The sequence below is a fragment of the Cetorhinus maximus genome, chromosome 18, assembly GCF_964194155.1.
Source record: "Cetorhinus maximus chromosome 18, sCetMax3.hap1.1, whole genome shotgun sequence".
Classification (NCBI taxonomy): domain Eukaryota; kingdom Metazoa; phylum Chordata; class Chondrichthyes; order Lamniformes; family Cetorhinidae; genus Cetorhinus; species Cetorhinus maximus.
Genome location: NC_135896.1, coordinates 51352068 through 51375940, shown reverse-complemented (window position 1 = coordinate 51375940; position 23873 = coordinate 51352068). Strand labels below are relative to the sequence as shown.

The following is a 23873-nucleotide window of genomic DNA, read 5'->3' as shown; positions in this document are numbered from 1 at the left end:
GTGGGAGGGGGTTGAGGTGTAGGGGGTGATGGAGGAGTGGACCAGGGTGTCCCAGAGGGAACGATCCCTGCGGAATGCCACCGGGGGGGCAAAGGGAAGATGTGTTTGGTGGTGGCATCATGCTGGAGTTGGCGGAAATGGCGGAGGATGATCCTTTGAATGCGGAGGCTGGTGGGTGATAAGTGAGGACAAGGGGGACCCTATCATGTTTCTGGGAGGGAGAGGAAGGTGTGAGGGCGGATGCGCGGGAGATGGGCCGGACACGGTTGAGGGCCCTGTCAACCACCATGGGTGGAAAACCTCGGTTAAGGAAGAAGGAGGACATGTCAGAGGAACTGTTCTTGAAAGTGGCATCATCAGAACAGATGCGACGGAGGCGAAGGAATTGAGAGAATGGGATGGGGTCCTTACAGGAAGCGGGGTGTGAGGAGCTGCAGTCGAGGTAGCCGTGGGAGTCGGTAGGCTTGTAATGGATATTGGTGGACAGTCTATCACCAGAAATTGAGACAGAGAGGTCAAGGAAGGGAAGGGAAGTGTCAGAGATGGACCTTGAAAAAATGATGGCGGGCTGGAAATTGGAAGCAAAAATAATAAATTTTTCCAGGTCCAGATGAGAGCATGAAGCAGCACCGAAGTAATCATCGATGTACCGGCGAAAGAGTTGTGGGAGGGGGCCGGAGTAGGACCGGAACAAGGAATGTTGCACATACCCCATAAAGAGACAGGTAAAGCTGGGGCCCATGTGGGTACCCATAGCCACACCTTTTATTTGGAGGAAGTGAGAGGAGTTAAAGGAGAAATTGTTCAGTGTGAGAACAAGTTCAGCCAGACGGAGGAGAGTAGTGGTGGATGGGGATTGTTCGGGCCTCTGTTTGAGGAAGAAGTGGAGAGCCATCAGGCCATCCCGGTGGGGGATGGAAGTGTAGAGGGATTGGATGTCCATGGTGAAGAGGAAGCGGTTGGGGCCAGGGAACTGGAAATTGTGGATATGATGTAGGGTGTCAGAGGAATCACGGATGTAGGTGGGAAGGGACTGACAAGGAGAGAGAGAATGGAGTCAAGATAGCAAGAAATGAGTTCCGTGGGGCAGGAACAGGCTGACACGATCGGTCTGCCGGGACAGTCCTGTTTGTGGATTTTGGGTAGGAGGTAGAAGTGGGCCGTCCGAGGTTGGGAGACTATCAGGTTGGAAGCTATGGAAGGAAGATCTCCAGAGGAGATGAGGTCAGTAACAGTCCTGGAAACAATGGCTTGATGCTCATTGGTGGGGTCATGGTCCAGGGAGAGGTAGGAGGAAGTGTCTGCGAGTTGACGCTCAGCCTCTGCAAGGTAGAGGTCAGTGCGCCAGACAACAACAGCACCACCCTTGTCAGCGGGTTTGATGACAATGTCAGGGTTGGACCTGAGAGAACGGAGTGCAGCAAGTTCAGAGAGAGACAGATTAGAATGGGTGAGAGGAGCAGAGAAATTGAGACGACTAATGTCACGCCGACAGTTCTCAATGAAAAGATCAAGAGAAGGTAAGAATCCAGAGGGAGGGGTCCAGGTGGAGGGAGAATATTGGAGGTGGGTAAAAGGATCCGTTGAACGGGGAGAGGACTCCTGCCCAAAGAAGTGAGCACAGAGATGAAGGCGGCGGAAGAAGAGTTCAGCATCGTGCTGAGCCCAAAATTCAATAAGATGAGGGTGTAAGGGTATGAAACTAAGTCCTTTGCTGAGCACTGAACGTTCAGCGTCGGAGAGGGAAAGGTCAGGGGCTTTGGTGAATACACGGCTGGGGCTGGGATTGGAAGACGGGATGGGGACAGAGGGACAGGCGGGGTGGAGGGTCCTGGATGGGTGTTGGTGTCGATGAGTTGTTAGAGCTTTGCATTCCTTTGCACCTGAAAGAAAGAGACAAAGTTTCTTGTTGAGGCGTCGGATGAGACGAAGAATAAAATGAAACTGGGGGCACGCGCAGTTTTGAAAAAGGGTGCGGCGGTGCTGCTGGAGGGAGAGATCGAGTGTGTTCATATGGCAGCGCATGGCACTGAGTGTGGATCTCAGAATGCGACGAGAACAGCAGTCCGAGGAGCGATGTATGTCCCGGAGATACCTGTAATCCTGGGTGAGTTCGAAACATGAGGGATGGAACTTCAGTTGAAATCCACGTGGGGTGAGTCGGAGACGGAGACAGTCACTGAGGAAGGAAATATGGCTGTGAAAGCGGGTTTTAGTAAACACCTTGTCAAACACCAGGAGAGAAATGGAAAGCAATGAAGGTGAACAAGGCAAAAGAGAGATACGAAAATCCTGATGGAGAGAAGAGCAAAACAAGGCATTCCTTGAAGAGAAGTGGCAGTCAATTAAACACTAAGATAAAAGCAAAAAACTGCGGATGCTGGAAATCCAAAACAAAAACAAAAATACCTGGAAAAACTCAGCAGGTCTGGCAGCATCTGTGGAGAGGAACACAGTTAACGTTTCGAGTCTGCATGACTCTTCAACAGAACTAAGGAAAAATAGAAAAGGGGTGAAATATAAGCTGGTTGGGGGTGGGGCGGGGGGGACAAGAAGAGCTGGATAGAGGGCCAGTGATAGGTGGAGATAACCAAAAGATGTCACAGACAAAGGGACAAAAAGGTGTTGAAAGTGGTGATATTTTCTAGGGAATGTGCTAATTAAGGGTAGAAAGCAGGACGAGCAAGATACAGATAGCCCTAGTAGGGGTGGGGTGAAGGAATCGAAAAAGGCTAAAAGGTAGAGATAAAACGTTAACTGTGCTCCTCTCCACAGATGCTGCCAGACCTGCGTATTTCCAGGTATTTTTGTTGAGTTTTAGGCTAGCTGGTGAAGAAAAGTTAGCGGCAAGGGTTAGCTTCTCTCCGATGATCATGGACAGATGCTCTTAAAACTGCACCTCTTGAACTTCAGGGGACCTAAATAGGAGTAGAAATTGCCTATTTGGTCCATCAATGGATGAAGTGGGGGTTATACCAGGGTCGCTGGGTTGGGAGCAAAGCAAAGTTTTGCTGGAAACAAGGGCGCCAAAGTGAAGGTAAGGGAATGGCTAAGCGGATTGACAACTATTGAAGTATCGTAGGGAGTAGATAGACAGGCTAGGCAGTTTGTTGTTTGAAAGCACTGGTGAGAGTGGTTTAGCGGAGTTTTTAGGGCAGGATGAAAAGTGAGGTCTGATGGAGGTTGGAAATGTGCTGAGGAATACAAGGAAGTGGCCAGAAATGGCCTCATCTCAGTGAGACCTTATGAGATGGCAGGTTCAAGGATGTGGCAGTGAATATGGGTGGGACAGTTTCCACAGGGGTTGGACAGGGAGGTGGGGGGGCGGGATGTTTAGGGAAGGAAGTGAAATTGGAGGAGGGGCCAAGGTTTAAAGCTTTGACATCAGTAAATAACAATGTTAAAGCAAGGACAGGAGAATTAAACAAGGCTAAGCACATGAAGGTGCCAGAGGAATAGTGAGAGAGAAAGGTGTTACTCTGAAAGAGGTTAGGTTAATTGTGTGAATGTCACATATATTCTCTCAATGTTAGTAATGAAATTAGGAAGCACACAAAACCATTTAATTGACATAAATAAAAGTAACCTGAGCAATGCTTTGCTTTTCTGTAGTTTAAGTTTTTAAAAGAAAATTTAAAATGTCTCATTGAAACATTGAAAAATGTGGGCGAATAAAATAGAATGTGAAATTGCACCATGCTGCATCAGGAGCCTTCAAGCTGAGAGTGGGGGTGGGATCATAGAGTTATACAGCAGAGAAACAGGCCCTTCGGCCCATTTGTGTCTGTGCCGGCCATCAAGCACCTATCTATTCTAATCCCATTTTCCAGCACTTGGCCCGTAGCCCTGAATGCTATGGTGTTTCAAGTGCTCATCGAAATACTAAAGTGTTGAGGGTTCCTGCCTCTACAACTCCCTCAGGCAGTGTTCCAGATACCAACCACTCTCTGGGTGAGAGATTTTCCTCAAATCCCCTCCAAACCTCCTGCCCCTTACCTTAAATCTATGCCTCCTGGCTATTGAACCTCTGCTGAGGGGCAAAGTTTCTTCCTATCTATCCTATCTATGCCCCATATAATTTTGTATACCACTCTGGTTTCTCCACCACCCCCCACCCCCCTTCAGCCTTCTCTACTCTAAGGGAAACAAACCTAACCTATCCAGTCCAGGCAACATCCAGGTGAATCTCCTCTGCACCCTCTCCAGTGCAATCACAACCTTCCTAAAGTGTGGTGGCCAGAACTGCACACTGTACTCCAGCTGTGGCCTGACTAGTGTTTTATACAGCTCCAACATAATCTCCCTGCTCTTATATGCCTTGGCTAATAAAGGCAAGTACCGCATATGCCTTCTTAACCACCTTATCTATCTGTGCTGCTGCCTTCAGGGATCTATGGACACGTACACCAAGGCTCCTCTGATCCTCTGTACTTCCTAGGGTCCTACCATTCATTGTGTATCCCCCCTGCCCTGTTAGTCCTCCCAAAATACATCACCTCGCACTTCTCATGATTAAATTCCATTTGCCAACTGCCCTGCCTATCTTATCAGTCCATTTATATTGTCCTGTAATCTAAGACTTTCCTCCCCACAATTTACGACACCACCAATTTTCATGTCATCTGCAGACTTACTGATCATTCCTCCTATATTCATGTCTAAATCATTAATGTACACTGCAAACAGCAAGCGACCCAGCATCAACCCCTGCGGCATACCACTCATCACAGGCTTCCAGTCACAAAAACAGCCTTCGACATCACCCTCTGCCTCTTGCCACTAAGCCAATTTTAGATCCAATTTGCCAAATTGCCCTGGATCCCATGGGCTCTTATCTTCTTGACCATTCTCCCATGCGAGACCTTGTCAAAAGCCTTACCAAAGTCCATGTAAACTGTGTAAACTGCACTACCCTCATCTACGCAACTAGTCACCACCTCTCAAAATTCAATCAAATTTGTTAGACATGTTCTCCCCCTGACAAAGCCATGCTGACTAACCCTAATTAATCCCTGCCTCTCCAACTGGAGATTAATCCTGTCCCTCAGAATTTTTTCCAATAGTTTCCCTACCACTGATGCTAGACTCACTGGCCTATAATTACCTGGTTTATCCCTACTACCCTTCTTGAATAATGGTACCACATTCGCTGTCCTCCAGTCCTCTGGCATGACTCCTGTGGCCAGAAAGGATTTGAAAATTAGTGCCAGAGCCCCTGCAATCTCCTTCCTTGCCTCACATAGCAGCCTGGGATACATCTCATCTGAGCCTGTGGATTTATCCACTTTTAAGCCTGCTAAAACTGCTAATACCACCTCCTTTGCTAATTTGTTCAAGGAAATCACAGCCCCCCTTCCTGATTTCCACACCGACATCGTCCTTCTCCATGGTGAACACAGATGAAAAGTAATCATTTAAAACCTCACTTACATCCTCCAGCTCCAGGCACAGAACGTCACTTTGGTCCCTAATGGGCCCTACTCTTTCCCTCTTGCCCTTAATATACTTATAAAATGCCTTGGGATTTTCTTTTATCTCTCCCGCCAATGTTTTTTCATGTCCCCTCTTAGCTCTCCTAATTACTTTTTAAGTTACCCCCCTGCGCCCCCCTTACACTTTCTATACTCCTGTAGGGCTTCTGCTGTTTTCAGCCCTCTGTGTCTGCCATAAGGCTCCTTTTTTTTTTCCTTATTCAATTCTCTATATCCCTCGACATCCAGAGCTCCCTGGACTTGTTGGTCCTACCCTTCATCTTCTCAGGGTCAATGTGTTCCCGTACTCACTGTTTCCTTTTTGAATGACTCCCACTGCTCTGATGTAGACTTTCCTACAAGTAGCTGCTCCCAGTCCACTTTGGCCAGATCCTGTCTTTTCATATTGAAATTGGCCTTCCCCCAATTCAGGACCTTTATTTCCAGCCCATCTTTGTCCTTTTCCATAACACTGTTAAATCTTATTTCAGGGATAGTGATCATAACTGACACTTCTACCACTTGCCTGGCTTTTTTCCCTAAGATTAGGTCCAATACTGCCCCATCTCTTGTAGGACTCTCTACGTGCTAGCTCAAAAAGCTCTCCTGGATGCACGTTAACAATTTCGTCCCCTCTAAGCCATTCACACTAAGACTATCCCAATTAATATTGGGGAAGTTGAAATCCCCTACTACTATTACCCTATTAATTTTAAACTTCTCTGAGATTTGCTGACATATCTGCTCCTTAACACTTCCCTGACTGTTTGGAGGCCTACAGTATACTCCCAGCAAAGTGTTTGCCCCTTTTTTGTTTTTAAGTTCTACCCATATGACCTCATTTGAAGGACCTTCTAAGATGCCATCCCTCCTTACTGCAGTAATAGACTCCTTGATCAATAGTGCAATGCCACCTCCTCTTTTACACACGACCACCCACCCATCACGCCTGAAGATTCTATACCCTGGAATATTGAGCTGTCAGTCCTGCCCTTCCCTCAACCATGTCTCTGTGATAGCAACAGTATCATATTACCATGTGTTAATCAACACCCTCAATTCATCTGCTTTTCTTGTGAGATTTCTTGTGTTTAAAATAGATGCAATACAGCCTTGCATTATTCCCTTGTGCCTTAACAGGTCTGTATATGCTTTGCCTTCCAGACTGACTTGGTTTCTCTTCTATATGTCACTGTGCATCACCCCCTACTGTACCTCTACTATGTAACCCATCCCCCTGCCAAATTAGTCCCCCCCCCCCCGCACTAGCAAACCTCCCTGCAAGGACGTTGGTCCCGTTCCAGTTCAGATGCAACCTGTCCGACTTGTACAGGCCTCACCTTCGCCGGAAACAGACCCAGTGATCCAGGAAACTAAAGCCCTCCCTCCTGCTCCATCTCTTCAGCCATGCATTTGTCCTCTCCATCCTCCTATTCCTATACTTACTAGCATGTGGCACAGGGAGTAATCCAGAGATTACAACCTTTGAGGTCCTGCTTTTTAATCTGCTACCTAGCTCCCTAAATTCTTTTGCAGGACCTCAACCCTCTTTCTCTACCTATGTCGTTGGTACCAATGTGAACCACAACCTCTGACTGTTTGTTTTCCTTAACCTTAAGAATGCCCTGCAGCCGTTCTGTGACATCCTTGACCCTGGCACCAGGGAGGCTACGCACCATCCTGGAGTCACACCTACAGCCGCAGAAGTGCCTATCTGCACCACTCACTATTGAGTCTCCTACCACTGTTGCTCTTGCACTCTTACTCCTCTCTCTCTCTCTTCCCCCCCTCCCTTGTGCAGCTTGGGGAGGCAGTGGCATAGTGGTATTGTCACAGGACTGGTAATCCAGAGACCCAGGTTAATGCACTGGGGACCTGGGTTCAAATCCCACCATGGCAGATAGTGGAATTTGAATCCAGTAAATATCTGGAATTAAAAATCTAAACCATTGTTGATTGTCCAAAAAAAAAAAACCATCTGGTTCACGAATGCCCTTTAGGGAAGGAAATCTGCTATCCTTACCTGGTCTGGCCTACATGTGACTCCAGACCCACAGCAATGTGGTTGACTCTTAAAAATGCCCTTTGAATAAGGGCAAATAGGGATGGGCAATAAATGCTGGCCTAGCCAGCGACACCCACATCCCACAAACGAATAAAAAAAGGCTGAGCCACCCACAGTGCCATGAACTTGGCTCTGGCTGCACTCTCCAGAGGAACTTTCACCCTCACCGTTTTCCAACACAGAAAAACGGTTCTTGAGTGAGATGCACTCTGGGGCTTTCCTGACTACCTGCCTGCCTCCCCTTTTCTTACTGGTGGTCACTCCTCTGACTGCACTTCCTTAAGCTGCGGAGTGGCCGCATCTAAAAATGTGCTATCCACGTAACCCTCATGCACTCCAACTGACGCTCAAGCTCCGAAACCCATTGCTCAAGCTGGTCATGCAGATTGCAAGGAGTGTGCAAGAATTCCCACATGCTGCAGGCCGTACAACACATGGGACTGAGCTCCCTTGCCATACTTTTTGTTAATTAAAAGACAATTTCCTTAAACTTAAGCCCTGCTCTCGACAGCCCCGCTCCGCTCGCGGAAGCCCTGCTCTCGACAGCCCCGCTCCGCTCGCGGAAGCCCTGCTCTCGACAGCCCCGCTCCGCTCGCGGAAGCCCTGCTCTCGACAGCCCCGCTCCGCTCGCGGAAGCCCTGCTCTCGACAGCCCCGCTCCGCTCGCCGAAGCCCTGCTCTCGACAGCCCCGCTCCGCTCGCGGAAGCCCTGCTCTCGACAGCCCCGCTCCGCTCGCGGAAGCCCTGCTCTCGACAGCCCCGCTCCGCTCGCCGAAGCCCTGCTCTCGACAGCCCCGCTCCGCTCGCGGAAGCCCTGCTCTCGACAGCCCCGCTCCGCTCGCCGAAGCCCTGCTCTCGACAGCCCCGCTCCGCTCGCCGAAGCCCTGCTCTCGACAGCCCCGCTCCGCTCGCCGAAGCCCTGCTCTCGACAGCCCCGCTCCGCTCGCCGAAGCCCTGCTCTCGACAGCCCCGCTCCGCTCGCCGAAGCCCTGCTCTCGACAGCCCCGCTCCGCTCGCCGAAGCCCTGCTCTCGACAGCCCCGCTCCGCTCGCCGAAGCCCTGCTCTCGACAGCCCCGCTCCGCTCGCCGAAGCCCTGCTCTCGACAGCCCCGCTCCGCTCGCCGAAGCCCTGCTCTCGACAGCCCCGCTCCGCTCGCCGAAGCCCTGCTCTCGACAGCCCCGCTCCGCTCGCCGAAGCCCTGCTCTCGACAGCCCCGCTCCGCTCGCCGAAGCCCTGCTCTCGACAGCCCCGCTCCGCTCGCCGAAGCCCTGCTCTCGACAGCCCCGCTCCGCTCGCCGAAGCCCTGCTCTCGACAGCCCCGCTCCGCTCGCCGAAGCCCTGCTCTCGACAGCCCCGCTCCGCTCGCCGAAGCCCTGCTCTCGACAGCCCCGCTCCGCTCGCGGAAGCCCTGCTCTCGACAGCCCCGCTCCGCTCGCGGAAGCCCTGCTCTCGACAGCCCCGCTCCGCTCGCGGAAGCCCTGCTCTCGACAGCCCCGCTCCGCCCTGCTCTCGACAGCCCCGCTCCGCCCTGCTCTCGACAGCCCCGCTCCGCCCTGCTCTCGACAGCCCCGCTCCGCCCTGCTCTCGACAGCCCCGCTCCGCCCTGCTCTCGACAGCCCCGCTCCGCCCTGCTCTCGACAGCCCCGCTCCGCCCTGCTCTCGACAGCCCCGCTCCGCCCTGCTCTCGACAGCCCCGCTCCGCCCTGCTCTCGACAGCCCCGCTCCGCCCTGCTCTCGACAGCCCCGCTCCGCTCGCGGAAGCCCTGCTTGGAGGGCAGAAGGTGAAAAGTGATGTCTCAACTTGCATCCTGCCATGAGTGAGAACACCTATATCATGTGTTCCTTTTTCCCTTTCTTCCCCCCACCCACAATCTCAGAAAATGGTAAAATTTGTGTTTGTAAAATAAAATATGGCATTTGGTCATGCTTACATGGGTTTCTCTTTTGTTTGTAGACCTCATTTCGAAATGGCAGTTTTCTGATGGAATCAATTGAAGTGACTTTCATCTAATTTAACCAATGTGTCTGCTACACTTAAGCATTCCATGGTCATGAAATATCCACTGCGAATCGCACTCAGGGCCTGGTAAGCATTTGAATCTAGAGACAGCTTCAGTATGCTTTGTGAAGTTCTGCAATCTGAATCTGGAATTTTGTCTGAAGGACACGTGTTCAGCAACTTAAAAATCCTGCTGGGTACCTGGAATCCGTGGAAGTAATAAATTATTTTAATAAAGAGGCAATAAGCCCCTAATATTCTGATCATCATACACGAGCTTCATTTTTGATAAGTAAACCTCCGTTTTAATTTTTATTATCTTTAACTTCAGTACAAAGGTCCCAAGAATCAAAGATTCAAGAATCAAAATCTATTTATCATCCACTTTTTTTAATTGTGAGAATTTCTACATTGTTGTAGAGCGTGTATACTCTCCCCTGGACAGTAATTTTCTTGGATAAGGTGGGGTGGGTGTAGGAGAACAAGGTGCCTTTAAGAATGAAGAGGGAATGATAAGAGTTATCATGGAGTGTTTGAGAACATTAAAGATGCTACATAAATACAAGTTGTTTTTGCTGTGCATTCACATGCAACAGTGGAAATGGAATGGTAGCCTTTGTATTTCATATTACTGGGGATGGGAGTGGCTACATTTGGGGCACACAGTGCAATATGGGCACAATTAATTGTCCTGAGATTCCAGCAATTCTGAAAACTTCGACCGTCAGCATGGGAGTACAGCCAAATCACAATAAACTGCCCTGGAGAAGGAGGCATAAATGACTTTCCTGATGGAGAATTGCACAGCAAATTGGCTGAATGACCAAATAACTGTAGTTTCCTGGAATGAGCCTATGACATAAATGTTGTGAACTGTACTTCGTTTTCTGTTCACTTTTAAGAGCAATCCATGAGCTAGGTGTGCAGATCCAGCTATAGCAGCGAACAGAGCTGCTCCTAGGCTTTGTAATGGGCCGTAGACTTAAACAGACACTAGGCAAAGCACATTTTATCTTACGAATTCAAAATGAGGTTCCTTTCAATTTGGTTCCTTTGTGCTGTTGTAGGCTCACAGACGGCTTAGATCTTACATGCCTTTTGACTTACACACGCACAACTCTTCTGTATATACCTTGCCTTCCCTTTGAATGCAAATTATCATTGTATTGCCAGACCCTTTGAACTCCACCCCTTCTAACAATAAAACCCATTTCATAGCACCAACTCTATTAGTAATATAAACATATTGTTTGGTATCTCCTAGCTTGGTGCAAGATTTCACCCCCAATCTTCGAATGGTTTATTCAACAAAATGTGAATGTACCCTCTACCTTACTGTTTAACATCTCAAAACTACTATACATCAAAGCACCCAGACTAGCTGGCTTCAATCCAATTAAGACGCACACACACTACTACAAGCCCACTTTAAAATAATTTCCAATAACATCATAGACATTAATATCTTCATGACATCCAGAACTTGCCATGCCCCAAGCTGAGCTGTTCCAGTACAGCTACAGCATTGGCATCGACTCAGCAATGTGGAAAATTGCCTAGGTATGTCCTGTACACACAAGACAGGACAAATCCAACCTGGCCAATTACTGTCCAGTCAGTCTACTCTCAAATATCGGTAATGTGATGGAAGGGGTCATCAACAGTGCTATCAAGTGGCACTTGCTTAGCAATAACCTGCTTACTCGTGCTCAGTTTGAGGGTCACTCAGCTCCTGACCTCTTTTAGCCCTTGGTTCAAACATGCACAAAAGAGCTGAATTCCAAAGGCGAGGTGAGAATGACTGCCCTTGACATCAAGGCAGCATTTGACAGACTGTGGCATCGAGCAAAACATGAGTTGATGGGAATCAGGGGGAAACTCTCTGCTGGTTGGAGCCATACCTAGTACAAAGAAGGATGGTTGGAGTTCCACCATCTGTGTTCCAGAACATCACTGCAGGAGTTCCTCAGGGTAGTGACCTAGGCCCAGACATCTGTAGCTGCTTCATCCAATGACATTCCTTCCATCATCAGGTCAGAAGTGGGAATGTTTGCTGGTGATTCTGCAATGTTCACCATTTGCAATTCCGCAGATACTAAAGCAGTCCATGTCCAAATGCAGCAAGACCTGGGCAATATTCAGGCTTGGGTTGAAAAGTGGCAAGTAACATTCGTGCCACACAAGTGCTAGGCAATGACCATCTCCAATAAGAGAGAATCTAAAGATCGCCCTTTGACAGTCAATGGCATTACCATTGCTGAATCCCCCACTATCAATGTCCTGGGGGTTATCATTGACCAGAAATTGGACCAGACCAGCTGTATGAATACTGTGGATACAAGAGGTCAAAGGCTAGGAATCCTGCAGCAGGTAACTCACCTGACTCCCCAAAGCCTGTCCACCATCTCCAAGGCACAAGTCAGGAATGTGATGGAATACTCTCCACTTGCCTGGATGAGCGCAGCTCCCACGACACTCGAGACACCATCCAGGACAAAGACTGCATAATCAGCATCCCAATCCATAAACATTCACTTCCTCCACCACTGACGCACAGTGGCAGCAATGTATACCATCTACAAGATGCACTGGAGGAACTTGCCAAGGCTCCTTAGACAGCACCTACCAAATCCGTAACCACTACCATCTCAAAAGACAAGGATGGGAGGCACATGGGAACACCACCATCTAGAAGTTCCCCTCCAAGCCACTCACCATCCTGACTTGGAAATATATCTCATTCCTTTACTTACTGGTCAAAATCCTGGAACGCTGTCCCTACCAGCACTGTGGGTGTACCTACACCACATAGACTGCAGTGGTGGAAGAAGGCAGCTCACCACCACCTTCTCAAGGGCAATTAGGGATGGGCAATAAATGCTGTCCTAGTCAGTGAATAAAAAAATGCGTTGGAAGCGGTTCAGAGGAGGTTTACTAAATTGATACCTGGAATGAGCAGGTTGTCTTATGAAGATAGGTAGGACAGGCTGGGCTTGTTTTCACTGGAGTTTTTAAGAGTATGGGGTGATGACTGAAGTATTTAAGATTCTGAATGGTCTTGACAAGGTGGACATGGAAAGGATGTTTCCTCTTGAGGGTGAGTCCAGAACAAGGGGTTACTGTTTTAAAATTAGGGGTCAGCCTTATTGGACAGATGAGAATTTTTTTCTGAGGACTGAGAGAGTTTGGAACTCTGCCTCAGAAGGCAGTGGAGGCAGGGTCACTGAATGTTTTAAGGCAGAGGTAGATAGATTCTTGTTCGGCAAGGGACCAAGGTTCAGCAGTCTCCAGACTGCCTGAAGATCTTCCAGATCTTGTCTTCACAACAGTTGGAGTGGTAGACTCTACTGGGTAAACCTTGTTGAATAGGAGGTTGCTTTGTGTGGTCTTTCTGGCTTTTGGTTGATCGTAATTATTTTTTGTTATTTGAGTTGAACCACTCCTTCTCAGCTCTGGTGGGATCGGTGATCATTGGCTTATCCCGTTCCTTACGGGGGGGAACAAACTTGTAACTCATCTATAGTGCTCATTCTGTTTTTCTTCCTATGTGTGTTTTACCATGATGCATGTTGGGATGGAAAAAGTCTCTTCCTATTGTGAGTGTGACTTGTCAATAGGCTCACCTTGCAGTTTAGCTTTCTGTGCTACAGATTTCCTATTGGTTTGCTTCCTTGCCTTACTGAAGTGTGCTGCGGTCAGTTGATGGCTGCTTCTTGGTCCCAGCATCATCTGGCTAATGGTTGTACTGGCTGTTGGTTGCAGCGCCTGTGTCATGGTGTCTTGAGGTATCTTGCCAACGGATGTCAGAGCCAGAGGTTGAAGCTCTTGCTACTGGCTCATCTCTTGGATGTCTTCCGCTTGGTGTCATAGTGGTCTGACCACTGAGGAGCTTCTGGCACCTGCAAATTATGGTGCTCCCTGCTATTATGGTGAACCAGAAACCCCCTGCCCCCCCACCCCTACACTCGTGCTCGCTACCACCCCAAATCTTATGATGATCAGCACCCACCCCACCACCTTCCTCCTGGACCCCCAGTCGAAATGTCCCTTATTTTATTTGAGTTGGTCATCCTGTGGGTTGGTGCTTTAGGAGAATCCCAGGTAAATCGGTTGCAATGGAAATTCTTGCAGAGGTGCAAATCTCAACTTTGGCTCTTCCGAACATAGGAATCTTGGGGTTGCTGTTTTTCTAAGGGATTTGTGCATCCCAACCTATTGTATGACAAAGTTCTGTTAAGCTGTTCCAGTTACCTTACTAGCAATGTACCATTTATGCACCCATCCCTCAACTGGAAGATGGATATTTTCTACTGGCAGGACTGCTGGCTTCTGGGTAAAACATGTCTTGAACTAAGTGCAGCTTCTGCGATAGTGCAGTTTGAATCCCTTTACCGCTGCTAAAGTGGAGGCCTAACCATCAAAACCGATCCAAGTAACCACATTGCTCTATCACCTCTCCTCCACTGCTGCTACCATTGTCAACACTGCATCGGGCCATGCCCACCTCTAGGCTGCAATGCCAACTAGGACAGACCTGCCAAAAGGTGTCCTCAACTTTCACTTCTCTGTGCTACTTTGTGCTGGCTTGGGAGGACTCTGCGAAGATCTGCACTATCTTTGATGTAGGCAGCTGCCTTGGAGATCGCTGGCTTTGACTTCACAGGCAATGCAATTTTGCATGGGTGGGAAATGTGCAGAAACTATTAACATTTCAAAGCAATGTTTCGAGTTCAATATGACTCTTTTCCAAAGGAGAGTCATATTGGACTTCGAACGTTAACTCTGTTTTTTACTCCACAGGTGCTGTCAGACCTGCTGAGTTTTTCCAGCATTTTCTGTTTCTACTTCACGATTTGTTGGGTTATTGAATTGAAGTTGAAAAATTGAACCATATGGACAAGCCTTGGATTTCATCCTTGGTTGGTAGCCAGTCTCAGCCAGGTGGCTTTAGGGGATATTAAAATATTCAGCAGTGACTTCAAAGCTAAATCAGCAACGGTTCTGCTCTGAGTTGTTACTTAGTGACCCATGCCACTTAAACACAGCCCATAATATGGGTTGAAACTAATGAATAACATATGGACTAATCAGGCGCACTCATGATGTTCAAACCTCTTGAAGCATCTTTGTGATACTATCAATTGTAGGTTTCTGAGGCTGTTTTGTCTCTGGTCTTTGAAGGATGCTGTTTTTAGGGTTGTAGCTAATTCCTTCTAATTTGTCTTTGTATTAGTTTTGCTATAAACTCAATGGCACTACTTTTTTGTCATTGGACAGTTTACATTCTAAAGTAGTGACTGACATGCTGAAAATTTTTCCCAACAAACTGACAAAGTTATGATTAAGTTTTGATGAAGAGTCATTCGGACTCGAAACGTTAACTGTGTTCCTCTCCGCAGATGCTGTCAGACCTGCTGAGTTTTTCCAGGTATTTTTGTTTTTGTTTCAGATTTCCAGCATCTGCAGTATTTTGCTTTTACCTTAAAGTTGTGATTAGTCTGTTTTTTCAGTGCCCAGTACATTTCAGATTGCTGTGCTGCCATGCTCGCGCACATCTTGGAGGGAACATTGGCTGTAGGCAGTGGGTCTAATCAGTTTGTAAGCAAGGGCGAACAAATCTTTTGCTTGTTCTGAACATGACTGGTGGGTGGAGTTAAGAATCAGCACACTTGGTATTAAAGACTGTTTCATTCTCTTATCTTTGTTTGCCACTTCTCTCTCCCCTCACAAATATAGTGTGCTCACTGACCAACATTGGTTCATAGTGTGAAACACCTTTGTTTTAAAGCCCCCCCCCCACCCCCCCCATTCACTTGCCACACTTGTGGCTCTATAACTTCCTTCAACCCCACAAGCCTCAGATCTCTGCTCTGCACACACTAATTTGGGCAAAGAAATTTTGTAATCTGGCATTTTTGATCCTTAAAGTAGATTGAAGATAGGGTAAAAATCCAATCAAGTTGATAACAGTGTAAGTAACAATGTGCATTAAACAGTACCTTTCCCAGTCATGGCATATGTAACACAGCCAATAATGGCCTACTTCTGTTCTTATGTAATGTTAAGAAATGCACATTAAATGCAAGCGTGATTATAGATTACCTTTTTCTTTTCTCTCAGGTGGATGTAAAACATCCCATGATATTATTCTGAAGTACAAGTGGGGAATTTTCCTGATCCCCTAGCCAACATTACTAAAAATAGATTACCTGGTGATTATCACATTGCTGTTTTGAGGGAGCTTGCTATGTGCAAATGGCTGTTGCTTTCCCTACATTACAATAGTGACTACACTTTTTTGTTTGAAATACTTGAATGGCTGTAAAGTTCCTTGGGACATATGTAAACAGCACCACATAATTGTCTCAGATTGAATCCATCCGAGCCCTTCCCTCCTTCATCTCTCTAGCTACACTTTTTCCAGACTGCCACATGACACTGGGAGCAATTTTGAAATTATCTGCATTCTGGTCCTACTGTTAAATTGGTGTAATTCTGATACTTCCAGTTCTGTTTCTTCCAATGAGATTCCACTTTAAGATATTCCTGTTTGAATTGGCACTGGAGGTAATGCATTATTTACGACACTGGCATAGCTATGAAAGAACCTCTCCAGCCCCTGTGACATTTCTCCCCTTTGGTACCCACTCTTTCACCATGCTGTGGCTGCACTCTTAGTTATCCTTGTCAGTTGTCGTAATTGTCACAAAACTTTAAATTTCAGTACTCGTTGTTTATTCAATACTTTTGATGATTTGGAGGCTGAGGGCTTCATTATTACTTCCAATCAAACCTCTTGTCAGTGGATGGTCATCCACTTCTCTTCCTCTCAATTTCGCACTAGCTGTAATGTGACATTCTCCTCAAATGTAGATTCTAAGAACCCTTCAAACCCACACATATGATGGCATATCAACTGTCTTCAAAGTCAGTGACAAACAATTCTTGTCATCCTGGAGGTGGGGAGCGTGCAGGATTTCTCACTATGCAGATAGTGTGTGTATATATAACCAGCTTCATCCTTGCCTAAGCACCCGAAGTGAGTTAACCCTCAAGTATGATTTAAGCCAACTGCACCTCAGCAAGACTGCACTCCTGCTCAGGCTAAACATAACATACTCCTGGCTTTTAGCATTCTGCTGATCTCTCACTGCTGAGTTCAAATGTACTCTGTCACATCCTCTCTGTCATTTGGAGGGGGGGCGGGACGGTAAAAAGCTAGTCGTAACTAATCCTACCGTTTTTGTGACCAATGAATTAACCTACTACTAGCTCAAACTAGCTTATAGATAAGTCACTTAGTAACCAACGTTAAACCATTTCTAGATTCAAATAGTTGTAATTTAATCAAAATATAATTAAAATAAAAATTAAATACTATGTCTGATCATTCTTGCTGAGACTAAATATCTGGCGTTGTGCATTACATATTTTCTTTCATCTCATCAACTTCCTAAGAGCTAGTTGTGCTGCAACTTGCATCATGGTACTACTTCTATATGCGCTTCCTCCAGAACCCTGCTGGACTCAAGATCTAGCAGGAGGAGGTCCACAGACCCTTAACCACCTGCTACAGCTTTTCACCTGTATGACAATTGATGGTGAAAAACTAGATGGTGCAAGGAAACGAAAGTTGAGCAAACTGCTGCAGAGAGGGGCAAAAGATGGGCACTAAGTTTTTTTTAAAAAGTCTGATCAGCTCAATTATAAGAACATGAGAAATAGGAACAGGAGTAGGCCATTTGGTCTCTCGAGTCTGCTCTTCCATTCATTGAAATCATGGCTGATCTGATTGTGGCCTTAACTGCACTTTCCAGACTGTTTTCCCCTATTACCTTGACTCTTTTGTCAAGTCAAAAATCTGTCTAACTCAGCCTTGAATATATGCAATGACCCAGCTTCCACTACTGTCTGTGGAAGAGAATTCCAAACACTAACGACCCTCAGAAGAAATTCTTCCCCTCCTGTGTCTTAAATGGGAAACCCCCTTATTTTCAAACTGTGCCTCTTAGTTCTAGATTTCCCCACAAGAAGAAACATGCTCTCAGTATCTACCTTGTCAAGCCCCCTCAGAATCTTAGTTTCAATAAGATGACCTCTCATTCTTCTAAACTCCAGAAAATGTAGGCTCAATTTACTCAGCCTCTCATCATAGGACAACCCCCTCATCCTAGGGACCAATTTCGTGAATCTCCAATGCAAGTATATCCTTCCTTGAATATGGAGACCAAAACGGCACACAGTATTCCGGATGTCGTCTCACCAAAGTCCTGTACACTTGTAGCAAGACTACGTTATTTCTGTACTACAATCCCCATGCAATAAAGATCAAAATGCCCGCTCATGTCCGTCCTTGGCCTGCTGCATTTTTCTAGTGAAGCTCAACGCAAACTGGAGGAACAGCACCTCATCTTCCGACTAGGCACTTACAGCCTTCCGATCTGAATATTGAGTTCAACAATTTTAGATCATGAACTCTCTCCTCCACCCCCTCCCCCTTTTTTTCCCAATAATTTATATAGATTTTTCTTTTCCCACCTATTTCCATTATTTTTAAATGTATTTCCATCCATTGTTTTATCTCTACCTTTTAGCCTTTTTCGATTCCTTCACCCCACCCCACTAGGGCTATCTGTACCTTGCTTGTCCTGCTTTCTACCCTTAATTAGCACATTCCTTAGATAATATCACCACCTTCAACACCTCTTTGTCCTTTTGTCTATGACAAACTCTACCTGTCCCACCCCCCTTAAACCAGCTTATATTTCACCTCTCTTCTATTTTTACTTAGTTCTGTTGAAGGGTCATTCGGACAGTAAAACGTTAACTGTGCTCCTCTCTGCAGATGCTGCCAGACCTGCTGAGTTTTTCCAGGTATTTTTGTTTTTGTTTTGGATTTCCAGCATCCGCAGTTTTTTGCTTTTATCTTAAGATCAACATGCCATTTGCCTTCCTAATTGCTTGCTATACCTGCTAACTTTCTGCACTCCTTGTATGAGCACACCCAAGTCTCTTTGAACACCAACATTTACAGGTTTCACACCTTTATTTTAAAAAATAGTCTGTTCTTCTAGTCTTACAACCAAAGCAAATAACTTCATACTTTACCACATTATACTCCATCAGCCATCTTGTTTCTTACTCACTTAATCTGTCTATATCTCATGTAGCCTCCATGTTCTCCTCGCAACTTTCTTGCTAAGCTCTCTACAGTAATTCTAAAATCCTCCCCCCACCCCCCACCAACCAATAAAAAATCTCCAGTTTCATTGTTCTCGCACCTCTTTGAATTTCATTCTTCCAAAATATAAAATTTTTTATATCTCTATCTTGCCTTTGCTTTCGGGTCAATAAAATATAACATCCCCACTACTGTTTACCTCTGGAACTCTTGCAAGATGCAAACATGTTTCTGGTCACCCTTTGATATTCAAACAAACTCTCCACTTATCTAAAAATGCAAATATTAGATCTAACCAATTTACTTGTATCTCAAACTCAACATCTCTATTGTTTCATGTTTTAAGCCCACCAGACAACCTGACTCCTATCAATCTATTGCCCAGATTAATTAAATTACACACACGGACACCCAGCTTTCTTTACAGAACAACATGATATTCCCAGAAAATATTTTTTTAAAAATCCATTCTCACACTGGAATACTTATTTCCCAATCCTGATCACCTTACAATCATGTCTCTGTGATGGTGATTAAATCTAAACCGTTTACCTCTTTGTGCCACTAGTTCATCTATCTTTTTGCAGATGTCCCATGCATTCCGATAAGGACCTTTAATTTTATTTTTTTTCTATTCCCTGCAGTGACCTTATTCGCTGATGTATAATTTATGTTCAACTCTCTGTCCCTTCCTGTCCAACTCTGCTTGTCTTTACCCACATTGCTATACTGTTCATTTCCTTGATCTTCTGTTTGGATTTCTAAATGTTCAGATAGACAGATTTTTAATCAGTAAGGGAACCGCAGGTTATGGGGAAAGGGTAGGAAAGTGGAGTTGAGGATTATCAGATCAGCCATGATCTCATTGAATGAAGGAGCAGACTCGATGGGCCATATGGCCTACTTGTGCTCCTACATCTTAGGGTCTTATGGTCCTTCACCTGAAGCCTCCCTCTCTGTAAGTTTACTCAGTAAAGCTCATATTACTACAATACTGTTGCACAAGTAATCAAAGAACAACTGCAATAAAAGGCACTTAGGTAGACAATTAATACTTGTTAAGCAGGTAAATTTTCATATTTCCATTCAGAAAACAGTTTTGGTGAATGCAACTAAACAGGATACATCATATAATTTACAATTGGCTTCATTGTTGCTAGACCTAGTCTACTTAATTTATTCAATTACCTATAAATGACTTCTAGACAAGATACAAATACCCTTCCACTACTTTTGTCTCTGAAGATCAGGAAAAGTTCACACTTAAATGTTTGCGCCATGTTTTTTTAAAGTATAATTTGTTCATGGAAGCATTGCTGGTCAGGCCAGCATTTGTTGTCCATCCCTAAGGTGATGAGGAGCTGCCACCTTGAACCGTTGCAGTCCATGTGGTGTAGGTACACCCACATACATAGTTGTTAGGAAGGGAGTTCCAGTTTTTCTGACCCAGTGACAGTCAAGGAACAGCCTTTATATTTCCAAGTCAGGATGGTGTGTGGCTTGGAGGGGAACTTGCAGGTGGTGGTGTTTCCATTCTTCCCTTCGAATTCTAGTTTTCAGTTCCAACTGTTTAATCAGTCTTGTCATCAGAAAGTAACCCTAAACATTTTTTTTGCCAAATGCCTTTATTTTGAGAAGGGCCAAGTTTAAATTGGAAAAACATTAGAACACTTCAGTTGTAGACATTATAATAACTACTTTCCAACTAAGACCATCGAGTCAGGATCCTTCCTTTAAAGGGCCAGAGGATTTAAGTTTGTGTTTTGAGATTTTTTTGGCAGCAGTCAATGATTGTCTGGCAGACCCTTCTTTGTCTTAATTTGTTGCTCAGCAACACCCCTTGAGAGATATATACACTTTATTGTAACAAACATCCCATACAAATAAGTTTGTAACTGGATTTAAACTACTTTAGGGTTCTACATCATACGCACAGTATATTTTATACCAAATTAAAATGTAACTTGACATACCGGAAACAAACTTTTTGCCAATGCAAATAATACATAGCATTTCAATTCTCTCACCAACGTTATTGATCTTAGTTTTGTGTTAATATAGCAGCATGCAAACCCACATTCCCAATGGATTGGAGTTTTGGGGAAAATCCCACATAACCCACCACAAGTTTAGAATCATAAAGATCTATGTCATCAGTAAAGTGATGGGAGGGGTCATCAACAGTGCTATCAAGCGGCACCTGCTTAACAATAACCTGCTCACATGCCCGGTTTGGGTTCCGCCAGCGCAACTCAGCTCCTGACCTCATTACAGCCTTGGTTCAAACATGGACAAAAGAACTGAATTCCAGAGGTGAGGCGAGAGTGACTGCCCTAGACATCAAGGCAGTATTTGACTGAGTGTGGCATCAAGGAGCCCTAGCAAAACTGGAGTCAATGGGAATCAGGGGGTTGGGGGGGAACCTCTCTGCTGGTTGGAGTCATACCTAACACAAAGGTAGATAGCTGTGGTTTTTGGAGGTCAATCATCTCAATTCAGGACACCACTGCAGGAGTTCCTTAGAGTCTCTTTTTATTCATTCATAGGATGTGGGCAACACTGGCTAGGCCAGCATTTATTGCCCTTGAGGGTGGTAGTGAGCTGTGTTTTTGAACCACTGCGGTCCATGTGGTGTAGGTATACCCACAGTGCAGTTTGGGAGGGAGTTCCAGGTTTTTGGCCTAGTGACAATGAAGGAATGATATATTTCCAAGTCAGGATGGTGAGTAGCTTGGAGGGGAACTTCCAGGTGGCGGTATTCCCATGTGTCTACTGCCCTTGTCCTTTGAGATGTTAGCGGTGTGGGTTTGGAAGGTGTTGCCTAAGGAGCTTTGGTGAGTCGCTGCAGTGCATCTTGTAGATGGTAGATGCCACTGTGTGTCAGTGGTGGAGGGAATGAATGTTTGTGGATGCGGTGCCCATCAAGTGGGCTGCTTCGTTCTGGATGGTGTCAAGCTTCTTGACTCGTGTTGGAGCTGCACTCATCTAGGCAAGTGGAGAGTATTCCATCGTACTCCTGACTTGTGCCTTATCGATGGTGGACAGGCTTTGGGGAGTCAGGTGCGTTACTTGGCGTAGGATTCCTAGCCTCTGAACTGCTCTTGTAGCCACAGTATTTATGTGGCTAGTCCATTTCATTTTCTGGTCAGTGGTAACCCCCCAGATATTGATAGTGGGAGATTCAGTGATAATGCCTTTGAAAGTCACGGGGAAATGGTTAGATTCTCTTGCTGGAGGTGGACATTGCCTGGCACTTGTGTAGCTGAAATGTTACTTGCCACTAGTCACCCCAAGCATGGATATTGTCCAGGTCTTGTTGCATTTGGACATCTGAGTCGTCGTAAATGGTGCTGAACATTATGCAATCGGCAAACAGCCCCACTTCTGACCTTATGATGGAAGGAAGGTCATTGATGAAGCAGCTGATAGAATGAATACCAATGCTTGGTAAAGAGGTATCAGCAAGTGGTCAGTCATGGGAGCAGAGTTTGGTGGGGTTCAGAAGAAGGAAGGTCCTGGAGCTGGAGGAGGATAAAGTTAGGAGGGAAGTGACTGTGAAAGGATTTAAACATGAGGAGAATTTTAATTTGGAGCTTTTGGGGACTGGCACCCAGTGTGGATCAAGGACAGGGAGTGATGGTTATGCAAAATAAGTTTTAGATGAGCTGACTTCTATAGATTATGGGGAGGCTGGCCAGGAGGATATTGGAATAAATGAGTCTGAAGGGAAGGCAATGTTAGTGTTTGTGATCATGTATAAGAAAATACTGGATCAGAATAAGCTCGTTCAGTGCAATGGCATAGTTAGGAGGACATGGCCCTTGACTCCAGACCCCCATGAACTCTCATGGCATCAGGTCAAATACTGCTTATTGATCAGTACTCTTATTTTTTTTTTCCAAGTACTCTTATACTCTTTCGAGTTATCAACAGTCACAGATTGCAACTCTTTGAGTACAATCACAGTTCTTGGTTTTCCGGGAGTGGGACATGAACCCACAACCCTCTGATTCAAAGGCGAGGGTGCTATGAACTGAGCCTTGAACACCACATTAAAGGTCATTGATGAAACAGCTATAGATGGTTATTAGGACACAGCTGAGGGAATTCCTCAGGGCAGTGAATTAGGGCTGAGATAATTGGCTTCTAATAATCACATCACCTTACTTTATGCCAGTGGTGAGTTTTCCCCAATTCCCATTAACTTCAATTTTACTACAGCTCATTCAAATCACATGCTGTTACATTCACCTCAATTCATCCTCACCAATCTATTGCAGTTTTGTTAGGAGTGATCAGTAAACAGTTTTTATGAATACCAAGTCCCATCCTAACTCCATTTGTAGTACTACCACCATGCTAAATGGGATAGATTCAGAACACAGCAGTTCAAATAGCACTGCAGGCCATCAGCAGAAGATTTGTACTCCATGATCTGGAACCTCCTGGTCTGGTATATCCCACGCTTAACTATCATCATCCAGCTAGAGGAGCAATGACCAACCCTGGTTCAATGAGGTGTGCATGCTAGGAGCAGGACAGGCATACCTTTAACAAAAATAGGTGGTAACCTGGTGAAGCTGCAGTACAAGACTACATGCACGCTGAAAAGCAGAAGCAGTTTGCTACAGTAACCATCTTCAGACAGACTGCTGCATGGATGATCTATCTATCCCTGTTCCTACTGTCAGATGACAGTATTCAGCCAATTTGAAATGACTGAGCACACTAAATACAGCAAAGGCTATGGGCCCTCCCAGCTGTAGTTCTGAAGACTTGTGCTCTTAAACTAGTCAAACTGTTCCCATACAGGTGCAACACTAGCATCTACATAAAAAAAATGGAAATTTACCCAGGTATGTCCTGTCTATAAAAAGCAGAAAAAATCATATCAGGCCAATTACTGCCCCAATCTCTCAAAATGATGGAAGTTGCTATTGACAGTGCTGTTAAGTGGCACTTACTCATCAATGACCTGCTGAATTTGGGTTCCACCAGGCCTTATTGCAGCCTTTGGCCCAAACATGGACAAAAAAGCTGAAGTGTGACAAAAAGTGAGTGACTACCTATAACATCAAAGCAACACAAACTCAACAGCATCCAGGCCAAAGCAACCTGCTTGAGTCGCACCTCTTAACACTGTAAACATTCATTCCT

The 23873-nt window shown here is 45.8% G+C and overlaps 1 long non-coding RNA gene across 1 annotated transcript in view; it reads left to right on the top strand.

The window, feature by feature from the left end:
• LOC144693176 (uncharacterized) overlaps nucleotides 1-23873 on the top strand; it is a 57351-nt gene that overhangs the window by 32113 nt on the left and 1365 nt on the right. The window contains exon 2 of the long non-coding RNA XR_013579480.1: nucleotides 9491-9622. This is a non-coding gene — a long non-coding RNA (uncharacterized LOC144693176). The remainder of the gene's footprint in view (nucleotides 1-9490; nucleotides 9623-23873) is intronic.